Source organism: Phoca vitulina, unplaced genomic scaffold (genome assembly GCF_004348235.1).
Source record: "Phoca vitulina isolate PV1807 unplaced genomic scaffold, GSC_HSeal_1.0 scaffold11, whole genome shotgun sequence".
NCBI lineage: Eukaryota > Metazoa > Chordata > Mammalia > Carnivora > Phocidae > Phoca > Phoca vitulina.
The window spans coordinates 40,510,951-40,534,726 of NW_022589714.1; the positions used below are offsets into that span (position 1 = coordinate 40,510,951).

Consider the following 23,776-nt stretch of genomic DNA (forward strand, 5'->3'; position numbering starts at 1 on the left):
CCCTCAAAATACACACAAACCTCGGCCGCTTTTGGCAGCAGCCTCCTCCGCCCATGACCTCATGCTTTAAGCTCCCATATAGCCTTCCCCCGCCCTGTCCCCACCCAGCGCCCGAGTGGGGGTGGGGTGGGGGACAGCGGTGAATGTCTGGGTAGGGGAGCACCTCATTTATCCTGCGCGAGATTTGGGGGAAGGGACGCAACGATTTCCCCACACTGAAAAAAAAAAGCACGGCTTAACTTTCCCTCGAGCAAAAACTACTCGGTGTCTTGTGGGCCCTTCAAGAGATCGATGCCTCGCACCCGGCTCGAGGTGGTCTGTTCAGACAGGCCGCCTTTGGTTCCCATTCCCTCTGACCGGGAGAGAAGCCGGGTAAGCCTGAGGTCCCGCGCTCCACCGACGGGCGGCCGCGCCGTCGCGGGACCTGGGGGCCGTCCTGCCCTCGCCCCCCCTGGCGCCACCGAGGTTTGAACCCTTGGCTCGCCTTTCAGCCCGCGCGCCCTGCCCCCTGCTCGCAGCTGCTCTCGGTTTGGGTGCAGCGGTTTCCCCCGCAGAGGAGGAGGAGGAGACAGCGCGAGGAGCGACTCCGGGCTCGGGTTTCCGCACCAATGCCGAGCAGCCCCGGGCGGCCCCCGGCGGCCGTCCCTCCTCCCCGGCACCACGTTCCACAGTCATGGCGCGCGAGGAGGGGCGGGCGCGCGCCGCCGCGGCCCCCCCCCCCCCCCCCCCCCCCCGCCTCGGCCCCGGCTCCTCTCCTAGGCAACCTCCCTCCCCGGCCTGCAGCGCCGCGGAGATGGAGACCCCTCCCCAGAGAGCTGCGTTTCCAGCGCCGTCTGCAGCACCCCCTCCCCGCCCCCATCGGGGAGGAGGGATGGAGCCGCGCGCTTCGCGAACCTCCAGCCCCTTCCCGGGAGCCCCAGCCCCTCTCCCAGCCCGGCCGAGCCTGGGTGCAGTGGGGGTAGGCACAGGCCGTCTCTCCGCACCCCACCGACACCCTGGCATCTTTGCAATCCCTTAAAAAAAAATCAATAACCCCCCCAAACCCCAGTAGTTAAATTGCAAAGCGCGTTACAACAACCGGGACGGCTACGCAGGAAGCAATCCTGCACTGGTCCGGGTCTAAGGCGGCAGCTTCCCGGCCACGCCGCCTTCTCCCCGGCCTCGATTTTCCGGTCACGCCGGAGAGTCCGCCACACCCCGGGGCTGACAGGTCCCGCGCGGAGCCGCAACTCGGTCCGCGTCCCCCGCCCCATCCTAGTCCAGAGTCTCGCCAGCCTACAAAAGGTGCAACTAACGCACATGCAGAGCACACAAATAAGGTCGGCAGCGCAGCGCCGGGGAGGTTGCGAACAATGCGCCAGGCTGCCCGCGCCCGCCCGAGCGCGGCGCCCGGGGGGACAGGGGGCGCGGGTGGGGGCCGCGGCGCTGGACACCTTACTTCCTGCTTCCCCGCCCGCCGCCAGACCCAGCTCTGCGGAGGGATATCTCTCCCCCCCTCTGTCCCTCTCTCCCTTCCCCCGCCCTCCCCCTTTTTGCTTCTGCTCCCACCCCCCCCAACCCCGCCTTTCTCCTTTTGCAAGAAAATAATTTGACAGTCGATTTGCTGACAGGGGAGGAATTTGCATCCTGGATTAAAAAAAAAAAAAAAGGCCGAGAGGAGCTTGGGAACGGTTGCTAGGGGTGGGTAATGGGTGAAAAAAGGGGGGCGCCGGGGAGCGGATAAGGAGGGTTAAGGGAGGGGGCGAGGGTGGGGAGCAATGCAAAAGGTAAGGCCAGGTTACCGCGGCTTGGCCCCGAGTGGGCTGCGGCCGGGGGAGGGGCGAGAGATACATATGTATTTCTGTCTCCCTAGCACACCCCCTTCCCTCTAAGCGATGGCTGAGAGGCGGTGCATGCAGATGGGGAGTAAGTTTCCTGAAGGGGAGGGTGGATGCACGCGCGCGGCCCCGCGCTGCAAATTTCCACCGGGGAGGGAGAGTGGCTGGATGCGGAGAGTTTGGAGTTGCTTGCCGCGGAGGGCAGGAAAGGGAGCAGGGCCGGGAAAGGGGGCTGGCGGGCGCTATATCTGGGAGTAAGTTTCCAGGATCAGGAGAGCCTGCACGCTTGCACGCTAGTAAGTTTCTGGTTGGGGAGGGCGCGTGGGGAGGAGGAGAGGGAGGGGTGCATGTATATAGAAGGGGGGAGGGGGGAGCAGATTTCCTGCGGGGAGGCTGAATGCATATGGAGAGTAGATTTCCTGAAGGGAGGGTGGAGGCGTAGACGGACCGAGTAAGTTTCTTGCTGGGGTGGTGGCGGAGGTGGTGGGTTGGTGCTTTGGAAACCCAGAGCTTCCTTCCCGGGGTGGGGGAGCATGCTGTTGGGGGTGGGGTGGGGGCGGCGCAGGGCCCTGTTCCCTGCTGGGGAAGGGGCTTGCATCTGGGAGTATGTTTCCTGGCGGAGCGATATTTGTTTACAGGCTGAGGGCAGTACTGTAAGTGAGTAGCGCTTCGAGAAGGCGGCTCTGACATAAATTAATATTGAAATTACTCCATCAGCTCTGCTCGCCCCCCATCTCACCCCCCAAGCGGAGTCTGGTCTTGTCGGATTGCCCATGCACTTGTTGCAGAAACAGCCAAGGTAGGCAAGAAGCTTATTAAGTTTCATTAAAAAAAAAAAAAAAAAATTAGTTGGGGGATGCTCCGTGAGAAGACGGGGGAGGGGAAGGGAAAAGTCTCCCCCCACTTCTTTACTTTCAGTCTGTTAGCAGGGCCTTCTTTCTGCTTCCCCTCTTCCCTCGTCCCTCTGCGGGCTGTCCAGCATCCCATCAAAGGGGGAGGGCTGAGGTGGGCGCTATAATTGGCAGACCCGGCTTAAAGGGTGGTGGTGGTGGGGCTTGCAATTGAAGGTTGTGATGTTATAAAGCCTTCATTCTTCCAGCCAAGAAACCGCAGGACCCTAGGGATGTGCCTTTGGGGGTTTTTGACATGATGCATATATGTATGGATATGCGCCTGTAGGCTCTTTGGGGGCTGGGTACTCCCCCAAGTTACAGTGGCCACCCAGATAAGAGAAATGTGTAAGGGGGTAAGCCTGCCCCTTTCACTCCCTAACTTCAGTTTGGGAGACTGGGAAGTTACTGCTGGTGGGCTGAAGAAATAGATATTTAAGAATAACACAAAACCACCCATTCACTGGCGGAGGCCGAGAGCACCTGGCGGGCAGCCTCTGGCCAGCACTGGGTTGGAGCATGTGCGTCTGCCATCCTTAGGTTAAAGAAAATGACTGCTGGTTCCTCCGTGTGCCTTCGGTTGGTCTGTTAGAGCCAGCTTTGTGGAAACTCTTCCCCAGACGAGACACGGCTTTGGCAAGTGAAGTGTTGAAGCGGGTGGCTCACAGCGTGGCCTGGGTTGTCTGGTGAAGTACGTGGACGTGATACTTGGGAATGATGAAGCCAGGGATGACTGAAGAGTTCTTTAAAAAATGCCTCTCGAAAGCCGGCTGGGTTCACTTTTTAGTAGGCCATGGAGGAGAGCTTTAAGAGAGTTTTAAGTTTTACCAGTTGGTACCAATCTTCTGCATCCTTTACCGTTTCAAGAAAGCAATCTGGTGATGGAAAATGTGGTTTTGATGCCCACTGTAAGAATAACAAGCAGGACTCCAAGCTTAACCAGTTAACCAGCAGTCTTTGCTTCTCCTGGCCTCTCTTTTCCTGATCTTCAGCCTGCTGGTTTCTGCAGATGAGTTGTAGGTTTTGGCTCTCAGGTACCTTGATTATGCTGGGAGTTTTAACTTTGCCAGGATAATTTTAGCTCCAGGGACTCAAACCCAGACATGTTTGGTAGGGTCAGGTAGTAAACCATATGTGTGTGGTTAACTAAAGTTGGTTAAGCTTTGTGCAGTTCTGTGGACGAACTCAATTCTAGCAGGGGAAAAAGTGGGTTTTAAAAAAAGCTCTCTCTATATGTTACTGATGGACAGTGCTTTTCTTCTTTCCTTCCTGTCATCAGATTTCCAGATTGAGAATTTGATTTTTGGCAGCTTGAGAGTTGAGTTCGTTGGGAATTAAATATTATTGCCACTTGTCAAATACTCCTAACTAGGTCTTAAACAAATTCACTGGTATTTTTCCCTGCTGAGAATCTTAGCCTGGGAGGGTAAACAAAATCTTTATGTGTGTTTATCCCGGGGTAGAAGAATTATTTACGTGCCTACCTTCGAAGCCAAGAGCAGTCATTCAGTTTTTTTTCTTATATTTATGAGATTTATTTTATTGTCTTGCTTTGGCCATTAATCAAGTCACGGTAGCTTTTTTTTTTTTTTTTTCCTTTTTGCTGAGAATGTTCTTGTGGTAATAAAGGTTTGAAGGCCCATGAATCATAATTCATTCTTTTTAAAATATTGTGGTGATTGTCAGGATTTGATTTATAGGAATGGATACCGGGAGTGACACACCTCTTGGGGCCCCGCCCTTTTAGGCATGTCCATTTTCGCCAAAGGATTGTTTAGAAGCCAGCTTGACATCTCAAAAAAAGAGCATTTCCCTTCTGCTTTATGGGCATTGAGAATATTAATTTTGCAGGTTCCATAGTGAACATGGGTCTTTTCACAGCTTGGTAAGTCGGCTTCCACATAGCAGGCATGTGTTAATATCACATAGCATTTATGTGAGCTTGCTGTGAAAACAGTTGTTCTATGAACTGTGTGAAAAGTATTCAGTTTTGTCTCCTTTAACTGGCTTGGGCCTGTGGTTTTTAGCGAAGTAGGAGCTTTCATAGTAAAAGAGCGGACTGCTGCTTATATAATAAAATGTGTGGTCACAAAAGCAAAGCATATTTGTAACATTCTTTTCCTCCTCCTTTGGTAGGTAGGTTGGTCATAATAATCAAAAGCATTGATTTTTTTTTTTGAAAGTTTAAGGGTTCTCCATCAAGTCGATTAATCAGAAAGTGTTAACTATTGTCTTGCATTGGGTAGTTGGCTCAGTTTACAGTATTTGTAAAGCGACAAAGAACTTTTAAGGTGATTTGATTGTCAAAGCAGGGAGTAAATGTCGCTGATGAGAAAAGTTGGGAGGGTACCAGTTTCTAGCCATTTCTGGGTTTTGGATTTTTTATCTTAAAAATGCATATTTGACCCATGAGTTTCTTCCATCTCTGAAATTCTGATTTGGGTCTTGTGGAGAGAGGTCTCAAGAGGTCTCGACAAGCTCTTCCTGGGCCAATGGCCAAATTGCTTCACGGACGAGGACGGGTTGATTAACTTCTGTTTTTGTCTTCTCATGGAGAGAGTGGATTTGTACCTTGGCATTCCAAAAAGGACTCTTGAATAGCCTGGTAATCTTGATGGTCAAATACAAGGAAATACTTAATGAAAGTCTGCCACTGTCTTGGAAAAAAAAAAGTGTATGGTTGTTTCCCAATTATATGTGCTAATAGAGCATGGGGGCACATAATCCCAGGCACCCAAAATAATTTCAGTTAATCTTGGAAGTTTCCTCTCCAGCCAGCTGGCTTACCTGTTAATTATACTTGGTCAAGTCTAAGGTTAATTGAGCTGTTATTCCCAGGCTGCAGGAGGAGGTAGTCTTGGGGAGGAGGGGGACACCAGAAAGCCCAGTGTGGCTTTACCCACTTTCTGTGGAGAATTCACATACGGGTAATTGGGATTTGGTCATATGTTTGTGATAGAGTTCATAATAATCATGTTGTATTCCTGTCATTTCTGGGATATCCTTTCACCATGGGCATTTTTGGGGGGGAAAGCTCTTGATGTTTTTATTGACTTTGAACATTGACATGAAAAGTGAGGATCCAGACAAGTGGCTCAGACCCCAGGCAGTACGGATGGATGCTGGTTGTTTTGCTCTGAAAGCAGTTGAATTCAGCTCATTTTATTTATGACCTCATAAAACTGTGTGGGTTAGGGAGAAGGGAGGATTAGAATCAGCTGGGATCTTGTGGATTAATATTTCTGAATTTGCATGTTGGCAGGGAACCAAAGAAATAAAGGGGAAAGTAAAACATAGTTGATTTCTTTTGTGGGGAGAGGGAGACAGAAGTAGTTGGCGTCCAGTTAACTGGTATATGCTTGTCACCAAGGGTACTGTGGCATTTTAAGGAATAATACAGTCCTGGTAACGTAAGTTTGATCCCATGGCTTCTTAATAAATCTTTTCTTCTGGGTTAAAGAAAATGCACAACAAAAAGACCTTGTGATATTTTCGAAGAATTTTTAAGTATTCATGGTATCTGCTTATAAGGTCTTTTGGTTAATTTGGGTTTGCTGAGCAAGAGGATGGTTTTTGTGTTTTCCTCGTCGAAAGACGACAAGCTGGGGATCGGTGGGATATGCTGAGCTATTGGGCTGTTAGTGCAACAACACTAAACATTTTTGTTGTTGTTGTTAGAGAGGAAGGGGGAAGGAACCCGTGTGCCTAAATGGCAGTGATAACTCTGGGCTCCTAGAAGGTAACAATTATTTTCATGCTGTAATTGGATCTACTTTATTCCTTGGTTCAAGAGCTACTTTACTGAGCACCTACTATTCTAGGCACTGTCTTAAGGCTGGCATTATGATGATAATTAAAATAGACATATTTTACTCCCTCTCCCCTCCCCCACCCTAACCTCTAGCTTACCATCCAGAGGGGTGGCAGATGCGTACAGAAATATATATTGCAAAATGTGATAAATGCTTTGATGAAACCACAGGGAACAGTGACCTGGCCTTACGCAGCTAAAGTAGCCTAAGGAGGTGCTCTGAGGTTTGGCAGAGAGCACCAGGAAGAGGAGAGCCCGTGTGGAAGGACTTTGGCTTTGGGGGGATCTAAAGAGAGGCACAGGCTTGAGACAAGGGGGACGGAGAGAGGGCAGCATGAGGCGAAAGTGCAGGACTCCGGAGGCCTCTGAAAAGGTTGGGTTTCATTTGAAGTGCAGTGGGAAACCACTGAAAGTTTCCAGTGGGAAGTAACACCCCCAGCTCTTGGTAAAGGGGCTTGCAGTGGTGGAGAGGGGCAGGTGTGGAGTTGGAGAGCAGGCCAGGTGAGGAGGTGACGGGGAGTGGAGGGAGCAGGTGGGTGTGAGATGCAGTTTGGAGGTAGAAGGGGCAGGGTTGCTGATGGGTTTGATGCTGGCTGGGGAGAAAGAGTCTAGGATAGCTCTGAGGGTTCTGGCTTGAGCAGTTGGGTACATGGGTGGTGCTGTTTGCCCAGATGGGGAAGATTGGGAGCGGGAGGGGAACGGAATCAAGCTATTTCCGTTTGGGCTCCGTAAGTTTGAAGTGCCTGTTAGACTCAAGGTGGAGATGTCAGGCAGGCAGTGTGAGAGTGGTGTCCAGCACCAGAGGAGTGGCCAGGCAGGAGATAAAAATGTGGGAGCCATCAGTGGTATTTAAATCCAGGAGACTGGATGAGATGCCCTAAGGAGCCTATAGAGAGAGAAGGAAAGGCTCTGTGTGTGTGTGTGTGTGTGTGTGTGTTGGTGTGTTGTTGGGGAGGGGTGGTGGTTAAATGTTTCATGAGGTTGATAAGGCCAGAAAAGTCACCACTGGATTATTTGGCAAAATGGAAGCCATTGAGGCCTTTGCAGAGAACAGCTTCAGTGGAGTGCAATGGATGGGGTGGGGGCAAGATTGGAGGGGTTGGCACGGGGAGTAGGAGGTGAGGAACTGGTCATCGCATGTGTGGACAACTTTTTGGCAAAGTTTGATTGCGCAAGAGGGGGACAGAGATACGGAGCGGGAGCTGGAAGGACATGTGCATGATGGGAAGGGTTTTTTGGGTGCGGTGTTGCCTTTGTGTACTGATGGGGAAGACCCTGGAGAGGGAGGGATTGAGGAGAGCAGTGGGTGGGGTTGGGTCAGCTGACTAAAGCCCTTGAGAAGGTTTCAGGAAGATTTGGCCTTTTTCCCCAGGGGGGAAGGCCTTCCATCCAGGCCTGAGGGAAAACCTGAGAAGACAGGTGCAGATGAGCAGAAGGTGAGGGAGCTGTGCTCCAGGCTGAGGCTGCAGCCTCCCGGGCAAGGGATTTGGGCTCGGGACTTGACGCCAGCCGGAGACTTTCAAGGGTTAAGACTGCATCAGAAAATTGTACTGCATTTTTCCTCAACATTTGACTGCATTACTGAGCAGTACAGAGGCAAGAGCAGATTCTTTCACTTGAGGAAGAGTCTTCAGTTAAAGTAATTTGGGCCTCACGCTAGATTTATTTGAAAACTATCATTGGAAAAAAAGAAAATCTGTGATTTTTCAGCCCTGTTCAAAAGTTGGTGGGCACCTTGTCATAGGTTTTGAGCAAGAAGCTCCAAAAAAGAAAAAGAAAAAAAAAAAAGAGGCTTCTCCTTCGGGCAGCCTTTCATGAGAATATGCCACAGACTGCTGGCCTGGGTGGTCCCCATCCGTGGGGTCTGCATGGGAGTGGGCGGGTGAGGAGGGCACCTGAAGATCTGGGTTGGGGTCCAGCGCCCTCGTGGTCGCCTGGCTCTGGCCAAGGCGGCCTCCCAGCCTGGCTCCGCATCTGTAAAGAGCGGGTGATACCATCTGCCGTCTCTCCTCTTCACTTTTGAGGATGGCATCAGATAATGGACGGAAAGTGCTATGTAAACTGTAAGAGGCATCGCGCGAGGTGAATTGATCTTCAGCCAGATCTCCTTTTCAGATATAAAACCTGACAGCCACTGAAACGCTTCCCTTAATTTCCCAGAGCTTCTACCCAAACCTCCGTTCACCACGCCCTCTCCCACTCTTGTTCCCGCCTCGTGGGGGTTTCAAGTCCTCTGGGATCCTGGTAGCGAAAGTGCTCCTCCCGTCGGAAGGCTGGCATCCGAAGTGGCTGGCAGTGACATGCTAGGCGGTCTCGGTTCAGACTCTGATCCCGGATTTAAACTTGGAGACCTGCCCACCCAAGGCGACAGACGCACTTGGCTTGTGCCCTGGGTGCAGGGGAGTCTTGAACCTCCTCAGGAAGCCGGACTGTGGTCGGAGGGTCCTGGCAGGTCTTCATTTGCATTCAGCGTTTGTTTTGCAAATGAAGCCTGTTCTATAAAGCTGAGTCTACCTAAAAAACAGCCCTCAGCCCTTTCTCATACTGTTGTGCTGGAAAAGTCATTTCCAGTTTTAAGAAATACCTTGCGCTTTTCACTCATCAAACCTCTCACCTCTGAGCCGGAGGGTGAGGCTTTATTTATTTTTGAATTAATTTTTATTATGGGAAAACTTTTACACGCAACAAAAGCAGACAGGCTAGTGTAATGAGCTCCCTTGTACCTGTCACCTAGATGCAGCTGTTACTGAGATTTTGCTCACCTGTGGGTAATAGGACTTCTTGTGTTTGTATAATAAATACAAGATGTCAGTTTTGAGAGATCAGTGGAACTGATACCAATTTGGTTTCATAAAGGGGAAAATAATCAACGAAAAATCAGAGAGAGAGGAAATGGATGCCATCATTGAAATAACCAGTGTTCACCTAGCTTTTTATTGGTCCAGAGCCTCTTTGGCATGTCTTATTTTATCTGACAACAGAAGCAACAACCATGGGAGGTTGATATTCTCATTTGACAGCTGAAGAAAGTGAGGCTCAAGAAGTAGAATTGAAAAAAATATATAAATAAGTGATTAACCCAGAGTCACATGTCCAGCCAGCATCCTGGTTTAATGCCAGAATTTGAATGGTCTCCAAATGTTGTGCACCCTCGAATAGATAATGCTATGCAGTATTAAGTAAGAATATGGTACTGAATAGATGCAGAGATCATGGAAACCAAGACGATCATTTGGAAACTTTGGGCTTCTCCCGGTGACCTTAGTTGGAAAGACTCAGATGATTTAAGCATGTTTTTGGCATTACATTTTTTAAAAAACTTCCATCGTCTTGCTCATTCTGGAGCACACAGCTTGAAGGCTGCCTCATAATTAAAGCCAAAACTTGACTTTAACAAATTGCATGGCTGTTCTCCATCAGTCTCCTACCCTTAGCCCTGTCCTTTTTGTGGGGCTCCTAAGTGGAGGAACCTGGACAAGCCATGGTTGTTTCTAGACAGCCTGGCCTTTAGTTTCCAGGCTCCAGCTTTGGCCACATTGGGCCCTGAGCAGTTTGCTAACCTCAGAAAGCTTCCTGAGGGCCCCTTGGGGGGGGTCTTTGTCATAACAAGGACTGCTCTGAGGGCCTCTCCCCTCATCTTGGGAAACCACCTCCAACCTAACTTCTTTGAAAGATGTTTTAAAAAGGAAAAGAAAAAAAAAGTTGGGAGTTGATGCCCAAGGCATTTGAATAGGGGGTGTCATTTGAGTTCCCTCTGATGTCATCACAATGGGAGATACCAAACTCCCTTAAAATTCAACTCAAGGATACCAGTAATGAGGCTGATTCTCAAGTACTGGGACTCGTTCACTTTTCTTTCTTAATTGGGTGAACACATGCGAGCTGAGGGGGTGTTATGGGGAGCCACAGTAGGTAAGGACATTTAGAGGCCTCTCTTCTTTTGAAGAGTCTGAGCTTCTTTAGAAACCGTTATGGAATTCAAGCAATTTCAGTGTGCATATGCTCATTCCTTCATTCTCTCTTGAGGGCCCCGTGTACCCCGTGTGCCTGGTCGCGGGCCAGGGCTGGAGTGGGCCACGGGGGGACTCGCTGGGGCTCTTAGGATGCTGTTCTCATACTTACCCCCAGGTGTGTCTTTCACCACTTCTGCACTGCCCTGGGGAGGGCAGAACTGGGTCATCACTCACTGTTGTACCCCCAGCACCTGGCACTAGTTGGTGCATATAAATGCCTATATATTTAAGAATCAACTGGGTTTTTTGTTTGTTTGTTTGTTTCGCCTCTGGTTACCTTGCCCCCCCCCCCCCCCCCCCCGCCGTGCCCTCCCATTGGTTCTCATTGGAGGTAGAAATCCAGGCCGCTCTGCCACCAGGGTCAGCTTTGGAGCAGCCACTGAAGGAGACCAGGCTAGAGAATGTTTCCTCCCCCCTTGCCTCTCGCGGCCTGGCAGCCTTTAGCTGGGGTGGTTTAACTGAGCTCTCAAATTCAAGTGCAGCCCCATCCCCCATCCCTTTTAATAAGTGACATTTTGTTAAATCAGTTATTCGAGGCCTTATCTATATTTCTGTCTGTGCTGGCTTAGTCAAAATAGGAAAGAGAGTGAATATTAGATTTCTTTCCCCGCCCCTCCCCCTCCCCGGAGCAACTCTACATAAGATTTCTGATGGGGCGGGGGTGATGTGTCCTTGAAGAAGTAAATGCTGCGTGCAGAAAAAATGTGGAGGGCTTTGACTTGTAGCGAATGCTGTTTTTCAGCAGCTGTGATTTTTCCATTTTTCTTTTTCTTTCTGTTTTGATTAGTGGAACTCATTGTGCTCCAGGGTTGGGATTGCGTTGGGGGAGGGCGCGGAGGGAACAACATTTACTGGGCGAGCTGGAGTTGGGGAGGAGGAAGGAGAGAGGGATTTATTGAAAATATATGTCTACTTCTGCTCTGATAAAGCGGCAGGCATGTAAAAATGCAACGGGGAAATCATTATTGTGGCAAAATGTAGGCAGGGCTCCGCTTTCTCATTAACAGAGCTTAGCTCGCATGGAGGAGGGGGCGGCCGGCTGCTTTGAGAGTTGGGGTATTCAATAATAGCAGACACTCAGGGGATTGTCTCCATTCCCCCCTGCTCACCCCCTTCAGCTGCCTTCTCCTTTCTTTCTCCGATCAGTTTGTAACCTTTTTAAAGCTGCTTGTCAGATTTCATGGTCTCCATTGTCACCCCTGCCACCCCAAAATGCTGTAAGGACTGTTTAATTTTTAAAGTTGGAGGGAATTAAAATAAATTTTCTCTTGGGAACTCAAGGAGAATTTTGGCAACACATTGTGAGTCAGAGGTTGGATTATATCCCTTGCATCCCAGAGAGCACCAAGAAGAGCCTTATTTAGGGGCTCAGGAATTTGCATATGCTGTGGGGTACCCAAATGAGGGTTTCAGATCGCTTTAGGAGTAGTGGCTGCTGTTGACAGAGAGCTTACTGTGTGTCCCTGGCCCTGTGCAGATGTGTTAGTCACTTCTGCCTTCCAGCAGTTATAAGAGGCAGATGGGATGCCCACTTTACACTTGAGGAAACTGAGGCTCTGGGCAGTTCAGCACCTTAAGGACACGCAGGTGCTGAGTTGCCAAGCTGGTCTCCAGACCCAGGCCTAAGCCCCAAAGGCTGCCAAGTCACCTTCCTTGTATGGAGGCCTAGATTCTAGGAACTTGGACAAGATAGAGCTACCACAATAGAGCCTGCCATTGACCGTGAAGGGTAGAGTGCTCAGGATGTTCATGAGAACCTTTCCTGAGCCCCTGGACAGAGCTGTCTTTCTGAGGAAGATCAAGGTTAGTGGCTCACATCTTTGTTAGAAGAAGTGAGCGAGTGCCCTTCTCCCCATCCTGCCAAGCTACAGTGACTTTGTCAGGGCTGACAACTTCTTCCTCGAGCATTTTTGAGTGCTTCCCATATGCCTGGATTTTACCAGTGGCGGAAATACCAGGACAAGTAAGAGAAGGAGCTCAGAGTCTGGTAGGGACAGTCAGGAGAACATATAAATCTGGTACACAGTGATGCTGCCTAGAAAAAGATCATATTGCAGAAGTAGTCAGTGGGAGAGACTGTGTAGAGCAGCCAGGGAAGTCTTCAGAAAGAGGTGGTACATGGGTGGGGTTGTGTGGGTTCAGTCGGGGCTTACCAGGTAGGCAAGGGGGGAGGGACTAGCAGATAGCATGGTGAGTATAGGAAGCTACATATAGTCTGGCTTTACTGAAGCATCACCTCAAAGCTTACCCATCGGGGGCGCCTGGGTGGCTCAGTTGGTTGAGCGTCTGACTCTTGATTTCAGCTCAGGTCGTGATCTCAGGGTCATGAGATTGAGCCCTATGATGGGCTCAGTGCAGAGTCTGCTTAAGATTCTTTCCCTTTCCCTCTGCTCCCCCCTCCCCCCTGCCTCAAGTTCTCTCTCTAGGAGGAAAAAAAAAAAAGGTTATCCATCTAATCTTATTTTCCATCACCTTCAGTTTAATGCTCTAGAACTTTTGAGAGTTGGGGTATTCAATAATAGCAGACACTCAGGGGATTGTCTCCATCCCCCCCAATGCCGTCCAATATGGTAGCCATTAGCCATGCATGGCCATTTAAGTTTAAGTTAATTAAAAATTAAATAAAATAAAAAATTCAGTTCCCCGGTGGCACTAGCCCCATGTCAAGTGCTCAGTAGCCACATGTGGCTGGTGGCTGCCATACTGGAGAGCATGCATATAGAACATGTCCATTAGTGCAGAAAGTTCTGTAAGGTAGCACTGCTCATGAACTTTGCCCTGAGGCTTCTGCAAGGCATGTTTTCCTCCTTTGTCCCTTACCTGGCTCACTCCTACTTCCTCCAGAGGCCTTCCCTGTGCACCCCAGGCTGGGTCGCCATCCCACTGTCCATCTGGATTGCAGTGATCCCTTTCTGTGTCTGTCTGCCCACGAGGACTTTCAGCTTCTAAAGGGCGTGAGCTAGGTCTTATTCATTCTTGTGCCACATCTTGCTTATCATTGTGTCCCCAGCACCCAGCCAGGGCCCGGCACATACGAGGTTCCCAGTGATAGTTGCAGGTGACGAGGCTGAAGAAGTGAAAAAGGATTGGGCTGGGAGGACGAGATACCATGATAGGAAGCTTAGCCTTGACCCTGTAGGCAGTAGGGGAGTCATGGAAGGGTTTGGAGTGAGCAGAGGTGTGTGGGGAATGTGGACAAGTCAGATTTCTGTATTAGAAAGGTCATTCAGAGGTATGGAGGACAGGCTGGAGGGGCTGAGCCTGTAGGCCGAGAGATCAGTTAGGAAAGTATTCAGAGGACAGGAGCAGGAAGGGAAGGGTCTACACTCTTAAGCTGTGCCATTGGGTTTAGAAGAGTAGCATCATCATCTTGCCAAGTTAGGATTTCCTACCATTTCTGTCTCCATTTTGGTTTGGTTTGGTTGTTTCGTTGGTTTCTAGGGAAACTACAGAAAGCATTCCCTTTCACTTCTCCTGGGTACCCTCAGCCTCTTTCGTCTTGGGGGCCCCCAGCCTTGTTCTCTGCTTTTGTAGATGGGCTTCCCTCCCCCACCACCCTCCACCCTGCCGGGTGCTGACCTGTTCGTTTCTCTTCAGGGTTTCTTCTGGGGTTTCAGCCTTCTGTCTTCTTCAGCCCATGACGGATTCTTCTCTGAGCACACTTCTGGGGGCCTAAATTTAAGAAGCTTGTAGAGAGTTTTGCAAAGGAGTCTGGGAAGTAACTGAGATCAATCTAGGCTCTTTGAGGTAGTGGAAAGGAACCAGGATGGCAGAATTAGAGAAGCATAGAGGATCATTTTCTTTAGGAAGGGGAGGTCAGGTGCTCTGGCCATGGTGACCTCACGCTGTGCATGTTTGGGGATAGGATGCGTTGCAGAATGCGACAGCTCCCTCCTAAGTGCGGACGCATGCCATCGTTTTATATATGTGACCTCATTTAAGCCTCACAGCAACTCGACGGGGAAGGCATCATTATCCTCATTATACAGGGGAGGCAGGGGGGCACAAAGGGATGAACAGGCTTGCTCAAGGTCTCGTGGTTAGGGAATGGCAGAGCAAGGATTCAAACCCGGGAACCCAGACCTGGCTGACTATAAAAGCAGGTGCTCTTCCCCCTTCCTCATCCTGCCTCCCACTCTGCCTTACCAGTCAGCGTAGCCTGAGCTCAGTTCAGAATGTGGCTGGGATAATACGGAGGAAGGGGCACCACGCTGACCCTCGAGGGGTACTCCTGGATAGCAGTGTAACTCTCAGAGCCTCGTTTCCCTTATTCTCAGTACCTTTGCTTTCCTGGTTGAAAAGGTTTATTTTAAGAATCAGAGGAGAGAAAGGATGCACAAGTGCTTTGACAAATACAAAGCCACATACTTTACTCTTCTGCGTAATTGCTTTCTGAAGGAGCGAAACGCTGTGATGGTCGGGTCCCAGTGCTGTATCTGGGTTTTGGGCACGATGTGTGTGTGTGTGTCTCCCACAAATCTCCCTTGTTAACTTCCAGGCGTGCTTGGGCCTGGACATGCTCTCAGGTCTGCCCCGATTGCTCGACATGATTTGGGGGAATGGTTGGCGGCTGGGCCTTTGACCAGAGCTGGAGTGCTCTGCATGACCTTGGGAAAGTCACTTCACCTTCCTAAACCTCCCTTTCCTGAGATGGTCAGATCTACTTGGAGGGGTCATTGGGAAGACTAATGGCAGAATATGTGTATAAATCAGCACCTTGTCAGCCAGAGAGTGACATGTATTTGTGTAGTGGAGGTCATGGGCTCCATGGTCTGTTGAGTGGACTCTCAGCCCATCCTCTTTCCTGGTCAGAATGTATGGCTCAGATTTATATGATGTTCTCCTGCTTTTAAGACCTGGAGAAGACATGATTCAAAACTCCTTTGGAGCTAAGACTTTTTCACTGAAATTGTGTAAATGATAAGTGAAAGTTCATAGAACTTTTTAGTTAGGACAGAGAAACTACAAATAGTATGTGGTGATTATAGAGCATTTGGAAAATATTGGTAGGTTTTAGAAAGAAAATAGCAGTGGTCTTTAATTCCTTCCTATTAGTTTTTTAATAATTTCCTTCCAGCATTTTTTCTAGGCAGCATAGTCTGGTGATTAATAGTTTAAGTTCTGGAGTCAGACTGCCTGGCTTTGGATCCAAGATCCTTCACTCCATGGAAATAATGGAGTTGAGTGAGATGAAATGAGATGATACATGTAAAGCATTTGGGGCTGTGCCTGGCACTTAGTAAGTTCTCGATAGACATTAGCTATGATATTATGCCTTAAAATAGTATTGGGCTAATTTTGAATGAGATTTAATGTTAATATCTTGCTCATTAAATACTCTTTGGATCCTTTTTTTCATAGTTTTTTAGTATATTCTCATACGGCTTTTATGTTCAACAAATATTTATGGAGCACCTGCTGTGTACCAGGCACTGGGTCCCAGAATTTATTTAACTAATTCCTATTATTAGAAATTTAGCTTATCACTTTGACTATTATAAATAATGCTTCGATGGACATTCTTGTGCGTAAATCTTTGATCACATCTCGGATAATTTTCTTAGGATAAATTCCTGGAAAGGAGAATTGCTATGATAAAGATAATGGGTGGGGTTTTTCTGTTTGTTTTTTAAAGATTTTATTTATTTATTTGACAGAAAGAGAGAAAGCCAGAGGGGGAGAAGCAGGCCTCCCGCTGAGCAGGGAGCCCAATGCGGGGCTCGATCCCAGGACCCTGAGATCATGACCTGAGCCGAAGGCAGATGTTTAACAACTGAGCCACCCAGGCACCCCGATAATGGGTGTTTTTAAGGTTCTCAGTTATATTTCCTAATTGTTCTTCAAAATGTTTTTAAAAATTAATTTTCATTCATACTACTAGCGTGTGAGAGTACTGACCTCACCTCATCAGCTCTAATACGATTTTCCAAAAAATGGTGATTCTTGTGTAGCATGGGTTACCCTTTCAACTGTATACTACAGCTCTTCTCTGGGGCTCAATTTTTTCCTTCTACAAGGTGGAGTACAAATGTCTCTTGCGTGATAACGACTATTTATTAATTTAGCAAGATCTTTGGATTTCTATTGTGGAAAGACTGTGCAAATGACCTGAATTATTATCAAAAGTGCTTCTTTCAACTGAGTTAGAATTTCTTCATGCTTATCCAAAGACTTGAGAAGTCGGGGCGCCTGGGTGGCTCAGTTGTTAAGTGTCTACCTTCGGCTCAGGTTCCGATCCCAGGGTCCTGGGATCAAGCCCGCATCGGGCTCCTTGCTGAGCGGGGACCCTGCTTCTCCCTCTCCCTCTGCCCCTCCCCCTGCTTGTGTTCTCTCTCTTGCTGTCTCTCTGTCTGTCAAATAAATAAATAAATAAATAAAAATCTTAAAAAAAAAACCCAAAGAGTTGAGAAGTGCTTTCTTCTCATCACACACAGACTGTGTGAGCAGTCATTCCCTGCCCAGGGCACGGGATGTGTCAGATAGCTGGTTTGTATTGGCAGGTGAACAGCATTCTCCACTCATATGAATAATTGTTGCTAATAATTGACTGCGGAATTATGGCGTCCCTGTCCAAAGTTTTAGGAATTTGTTCTTTTTGAAACTTTATGAGAAAATGAAGGCTGCTTTTACCTCCCACAAGTATAATAGTGTACAAGTTTGGTGTGAAACCAAATATTGAGAAAAAAGTTGTCCTCCTGAAAATGCTGAAAAGTATAAAGACAATGAAAACCAGTCAGCATTCCATCATCTAGATAGAACTTCTGTTTTTAAAAAATGGTGTGTTTCTTTCTAGTATTTTTTTCAATGTATGTATCTTTGTATAGTTGGAGGCTTTCTTTGTGTGAGATGTTTGTTTTTAGAGCTGACCCTAAGTCAATCCTTTAACCATTTCCTGGATGGTTCAAGCTACTTGCAACACTTAGGCTCCCTTTACCTCCTTTATGCCTTTGGTGGTCTTGTGATTTTAATTCTCTCTCTCTATTAAACCCCATGAGACATTGTTTTAAAAAGTCAATAACAATTTAGATTAATCCACATATTTACTCTTTTTGGGGTTCTTCATTTCTTCCTGTATGACCATGCTCATGTTCTTCTCTCAGATTAATTTCCTTCTTTCTGAAGAAACGCCCTTAGTTGTGTGTGTGTGTGTGTGTGTGTGTGTGTGTGTAGGAGGTGTCTGCTGGTGCCAAATTCTCTCAATTTCTGTTTGTCTGAAAATGTCTTTCACCTTTGTCTTTGGAGGATATTTTCACTAGGTATAGAAGTCTAGGTTGCCTTTTTTAATCCTTTAAAGATAACATTCCATTGTCTTCTGGCTTCCTTCATTTCTGTTAAAAAGTTATGTCAGTTTTATTGTGTTTCTTTTGAAAGTAATATTTTATTTTCTCTTTAGCTTTTTTTTTTTTGAAGCAATTTCATTATGGTGTATATAAGTGTGGTTCTCTTTGTATGTATTCCCCATGGAGTTTGGAGAGCTTCTAGATTCATGGCTTGATTTTTTTGTCTGTTTTAGAAAATTTGGAAGGAGTTCTCTTCAAATATTGCTTTTGCCTCATTATTTCTCTCCTCTTCTTGGTCTTTGCATATGTTAGACTCTTTCGTGGTATGCTGCATGTCCCTGAAGCTTGTTTTTGTATTTTCTGTGCTTCAATATGAGTATTTTTTCTACTGACCTATTTTCCACTTCATTAGTCATCTCTTTCCTGTTTATTTGTTGTCAAACCTGTCTAGTCAATTCTTAATTTGTTTGTTTTTATTGTTTGTAAATATCTTATTTGTAAAAATATTTTTTGATTGTTTTTTATGATTGTATTTTTCTCTTGGTTTGGTCCTATTTCCTGATGTGCTTGGTAATTTTTGTTTGAATGCTGGGCATTTCAGATGGAAAAAGTAGAGGCTCAGGATGTTTTATCACCTTGATTCTGTTAAGGCTGGTCTACTTTTGATCGGCCCTTGCTTTTAGAGCGGGTGTTTATTAGGGTCCCGCTTCCTTGACCCTCATAGTCACAATTTGTTTTTCTACCTCTTTGAAACTACCAAAATCTCTGCTTAGCTTTTCAATTTTTTAACTTTTTTTTTTTTTCTGTTTGGATTTCCAGGGCCTAGCCCTGTACACACATGGTTTTGGTATCAGCAAATGCCTTAAGGGGAAATTGCTGCAGAACATTGGTTCACGTATGAGTGGTTCACTTTTCCCTGGGATCTTGGCTCTCAAATCCTGGATGTCTTTATAGCCCTGAACTCCAGTTTTTATTTCCTTGTCCAGGGAGAAAGCTGCAGCGAGCTGTAACTTGCTGCCTTTTTCCTCAATATTTGTTATACCAGATCAGCAAATGTTCTGGAGAGAAACATCAGCTACTGATATGTACCTCACCAAGCTTCCCTTTCTTCTAGGGGCATGGTCCTTCACGGCCTAGCTGCCTTGTACTCCCATACCTTCAAACAGTTCTTATTATTATTTCGTATTTTATCTACCTTTTACACTTGTTCTATACAGGAGGGTTAATTTAATAGCAGTTGTGTTATGATAGTTGAAAGTGAAGTCTAGTTTTTTTTATCTTTTATCATTTGACATTTTAAATATTTTGTATGTCTTTAAAAAAATTCTTCATTAGGGGAGCGCCTGGGTGGCTCAGTTGGTGAAGCGGCTGATTCTTGATTTCAGCTCAGGTTATGATCTCAGGGTCCTGGGCTTGTATTAGGCCAATACAAACCAGCTATCTGACACATCCCGTGCCCTGGGCAGGGAATGACTGCTCACACAGTCTGTGTGTGATGAGAAGAAAGCACTTCTCAAGTCTTTGGGTTTTTTTTAAAGATTTTTAAAATTTATTTATTTGACAGACAGAGAGACAGCGAGAGAGGGAACACAAGCAGAGGGAGGGGCAGAGGGAGAGGGAGAAGCAGGGTCCCCGCTCAGGAAGGAGCCCGACGCGGGCTCGATCCCAGGACGCTGGGATCGGGACCTGAGCCCAATGCCACGGAGCATTGGGCTCCGTGCTCAGTGGGGAGTCTGCTTCAGGACTTTCTCTCTTCCTCTGCCCCCTCCCCCCCCACTTGCTCTCTCTCAAATAAATAATTAAAAAAATAAATATTCTTCATTAGGTGATTTTTAATATTTGCGCAGAACCGTTTCCTATCGCTTTTATAATCTACTCAACTATTTTTCCAGTGTTGGATGCTTAGGCCGTTTCCCATAACTTGCTTTTAAGAATAATGCTGCAATAAATGTCTTTGTGCCAAAGCATCTTGTTATATTTTAAAAGCATGGAATATGAATGATCAGAGTTGAAAATATTAATCAGTAGTGATTGTTTACATGTATATGTCAGGTACAAGAGTAAATATAGAACTTTTCTATCTCAGATGGTTCAGAGAGAAACATTCCTTTCTCAGAAGCGTTTTTATTTCTTTAAAAATATTCATTCATCTGGCGCTTACCATGTGCCAGACATTCTTTTATATGCTTTATAATACTAATTTTAATTCTCTTAAGAGCCCTTAGGACACAGGTACTAATAATGATAATGGCTTTAAAGATGAGGACTCTGAGGCACAAGAGGGTAGATAACTTGCCCAAGGTCACACAGGTAACTTTCAAGGTCACACAGCCTGTCAGTGGCAGAGCTGAGCCTTGAGTTCCTGCTCGAGAGCCCATGCTTTTAGCTCCTACCCTATACCACGTGGAGCTAATTGTTCTAACTTATCACTTCCTTTCTACCCATTTTAGCTTCTTCCAGAGCTGCCCCAGCCTCTTCTTCATTGGCCATTTTTTTTTTTCCTCTGCAGTGTAGTTGCTGGGGGATGAATGTGAATGTGGGGACACTGTGGGAGAAGAGGTGCCAGAAACAGAAATTGCTGTTGGGACTGGGTCTGTGCGGTGGCAGCTGACTTTATAGGTTGACCAGATAAGCTTGCTTGGCGGCTCAGAGTGCGTCTGTTGGGGATCCCGGGTGTGGATCGAATGACAGAGGATTCTGCTTCCACCTCTGGTTTGACCAGCTAGCGTTAGCTGGGCCGCTGCTTTTGCAGTTCAGAGAGGCAGAGTGAAGTGATCCTTTTCTTTTCTCCCTTCCTCCAGTTCCCCTTAACATCAGGATAACGAGCAGTTAGAGAGGTGGAGGGAGGGCTCGCCTGCCAATGGGAGTACCAGGGCAGCCCCAGGGCAGCGGGCATTGGGAAGATGAAGCGCTGGTGCTTTGGACCGTAGGAACTGCGGGGTGTGGATGAAGAGTGAAGAACTCGTTGACCTTTGTCTTTCTGCCTCTCTCTGGAGCCTTCTGTATGTGAACCCGTCTGCCTCCTTGTCCCTCTCTGCTTGTTATGTCTTCCTCCTACCCATTCCCCTCTTTTGTCTTCCTGCTCATCTCCCCTTTTGGGTCTAACAGGGATTTGGGGGAGAGATGGGTGTGGGGCTTGGCTGATTTCCAACTTCCTTACAAAGTTGGGTTTGTAACTTGCAGTGGTTGGTCAGAAAGAGCTTTGTGGGCGAGGTGGCTTTGAGCATGTTGATTAAGTGGTATCAAGGCAGATATGTAGGAAGGATGACAAGGTGGCAGAGAATTGAAGGAGAACTTGTCCCTTCCCTGCTCACAACCTTTCAGCGGCCCCTACCTTAGTCAGTGAAAGCCAGTGTCCTTGCAGTGGCCTGGTGACACTCTGCTCCCTCCCCCACCTTGCTTTTGCGACCACCTCCCCAACCTTCCCTCACTCTGCTTGAGCCACACCGCATCTCTTAGCCATTCCCTGGACATACCTGGCATGTTCTTGCCTCAGGGCCTTTGCATAGGCTGTCCTCTCTGCTTGGATTGCTCTTCCACAACCTAGATACCCATCTGCATTACTCACTGTCTCCCCCTTCAAGTCTTGGCGCAGACATCTCTTTCTCATTGAGGCTTTCCTCTCTATTGTATTCAGCACCACGCCCTGAATTGCCCATGCCCTTTAACACATTTTGCCTGAATTCTCCATTCCCTTTATCTGGGAGCGAGCCCTCATCGGGCTCCCTGCTCAGTGGGGAACCTGCTTCTCCCTCTCCCTCTGCCCCTCCGCCTGCTTGTTCTCTCTCTCTCAAATAAATAAAATCTTAAAAAAAAAATAAAACAAAACAAAACACTTTAACCATCTAACATTCCATATAGTTTACTTGTTCTTTATCTTTACTGTCTCCTCCCTCCTAGAGCATGAGCCCCAAGAAGCCAGAGATCTTTGTGTGTTTGTTCACTGTCGCTCCTAAGCACCCAGCATAGTGCCAGGCACATAGTGGACACCCAGGAAATGTATGTTGAGTGCTGGGTCCCTGGGGGCTCTGTAGGGCCCCCAGCTCAAGAGACTTCTATCACCTCTTAGAATCTGAAAAGTCTTTGCCTGTAGGAATTTTTTTAATTAAGATTTTTATCATTGTCATCCCCTTCCCCCTCCCAGTTCATTTAAGACTGTTATGAAACAAAACTCATTATGCTTCAAAATCTGACAGAGCTAAGGCCCCAGGGAAAGTGCGAGGAGGCGGCCCTGGTGGGCACTTCTTTTCATTTCCCCCGTCCATGGTTGTCTTGTGGGGTTGGTTCCCTTCGGGCGGCCTGAAGCCCACCGGGTCGAGGTGAGCAGGTGTTCCGGACCTCCCGGGGTACAGCCCGCTGGAGAGTTTGTTGTCAGCCAGAGAAGAGAATGCTGCCTTCCTGCATCGAAGGGTTTCTCCAGTCACCAGGACTCAGGAGGGAAGGGGGAAAAGGTGGCAGGCTGGTGAGGAGAAGGGAGAGAAGAGGTGAGGTGTGTTTTGTATGGTTCAGCTGGAGGAATAATGTCCCAAGGAGAAAGCAGACGTGTGGTCCTCCGTGGGTGTGACTTTCAGTTTTCACTTAAAATAGTGGATTTTGTTGATTTGTTCAGCAGTGGTTATGGTACAGACAGGCCTGAAGGGTGTGTGGGCCTCGGCTCTGGGTCCCTCACTACTCATTCTACTGCAGGAGGGACCCCATGGCCGGGGGTGGGGTGGGGTGGGGGGAGGAGGACTTGGGTGTGGAACCCTGTGGCTCAGAGCCTGTGTGTGTTGAACTTCCCCTGGATCTGTGGGTTTCTGGGAAGGGGAAAGACCTGCTGGGAGTAATTAATGTGTGTGGTGGATGGGGAAGGGGCTCAGACTCCTCCCAGCATTCTTTTCGAGACATTTCCCTAAATGAATCCATACTTTGGCTTTTCAGGCAGGGCAGACCTGTCCCCTGACTTCAGCAGGCCAAGGCTTTGTTCCATCGAGAGCTTCACCTCCGAATCTCCTTTTGACTTTTGTTTTCTCCCTATGAACAAAGGAAGGGAGCTTAGAGAGTACAGTTGACCCTTGAACACTGGGAGCTGTCAGGGGCATTCAAAAATCTGTGTATAACTTTCGACTCCCCCAAAATTTAATTGCTAATTGCCTACTGTTGACAGGAAGCCTTACCCATAACAAACAGCTAACAACCATTTTGAATGTTACATGTATTGCATACTGTAGTCTCACGATAAAGTAAGCTAGAGAAAAGAAAATGTTATTAAGAAAATCATAAGGAAGAGAACATACATTTATAGTCCTGTATCGTATTTATCAGAAAAAATCCACCTTTGAGCGGACCTGCACAGTTCAAACCCGTGTTGCTCAAGGGTCAACTGTAATATTCTTGGGTCGTCATAGGGATAGGCCAGTATAACAAAATTATCAATAGGCTGTCAGCATGCAGTGATGTAAGTGAGATGTGGGGATCTGATAAGGGAGGCCTGGGGAGAGCTTCAGCTCTGGAGACCTGGGGTTTTACCCTCTACCACACCCTCCACCCCAATCTTGGCATTTTATCTGCTAATAAAGTAGCAACACCAACTGATGTGAGTTTTACCTCCTTTCATTTCCTTTCTCCTGTCTTCTGTACTGGGGCCATAATGAGCTTCAAAAAGCCACCAGCCGAATGATCAGCCTCTGAATAATCAAGTCTGCAGAACTAAAAATACGCAGTTGCATTATAATGCAGATGTACTGATAAATTAAGGGGAAAATAATTGAGCCTACCGTTGTTTACTGATGCATTGTCCCGACCAGAAGTTACATAGGAAATAAATGAAATGCTTTCACCCAGGTGGTTCGGGGCCTGCAGCTTAGTTGTTTAGAATATACGACTAAGGAGGCCAACATCCTGCTTTGAGCCCCACATGGGGATTATTACAGCATCTTGACTAGTTACCCAGACTTGACTCCTACTCCTGGCCTCAGATGGCCTG

The 23,776-nt window shown here is 47.6% G+C and overlaps 1 protein-coding gene across 2 annotated transcripts in view; it reads left to right on the forward strand.

Annotated features, from left to right (window-relative positions):
• Positions 1 to 1,931: 1,931 nt before the first annotated feature.
• The window catches only part of TRERF1 (transcriptional regulating factor 1), a 196,823-nt gene continuing 174,978 nt past the window's right edge, over positions 1,932 to 23,776 (forward strand). For both annotated transcript variants that reach the window (XM_032409823.1, XM_032409824.1), the window contains exons 1-2: positions 1,932 to 2,113; positions 2,535 to 2,616. The gene's annotated coding sequence lies outside the window, so the exon portion shown is untranslated. The remainder of the gene's footprint in view (positions 2,114 to 2,534; positions 2,617 to 23,776) is intronic.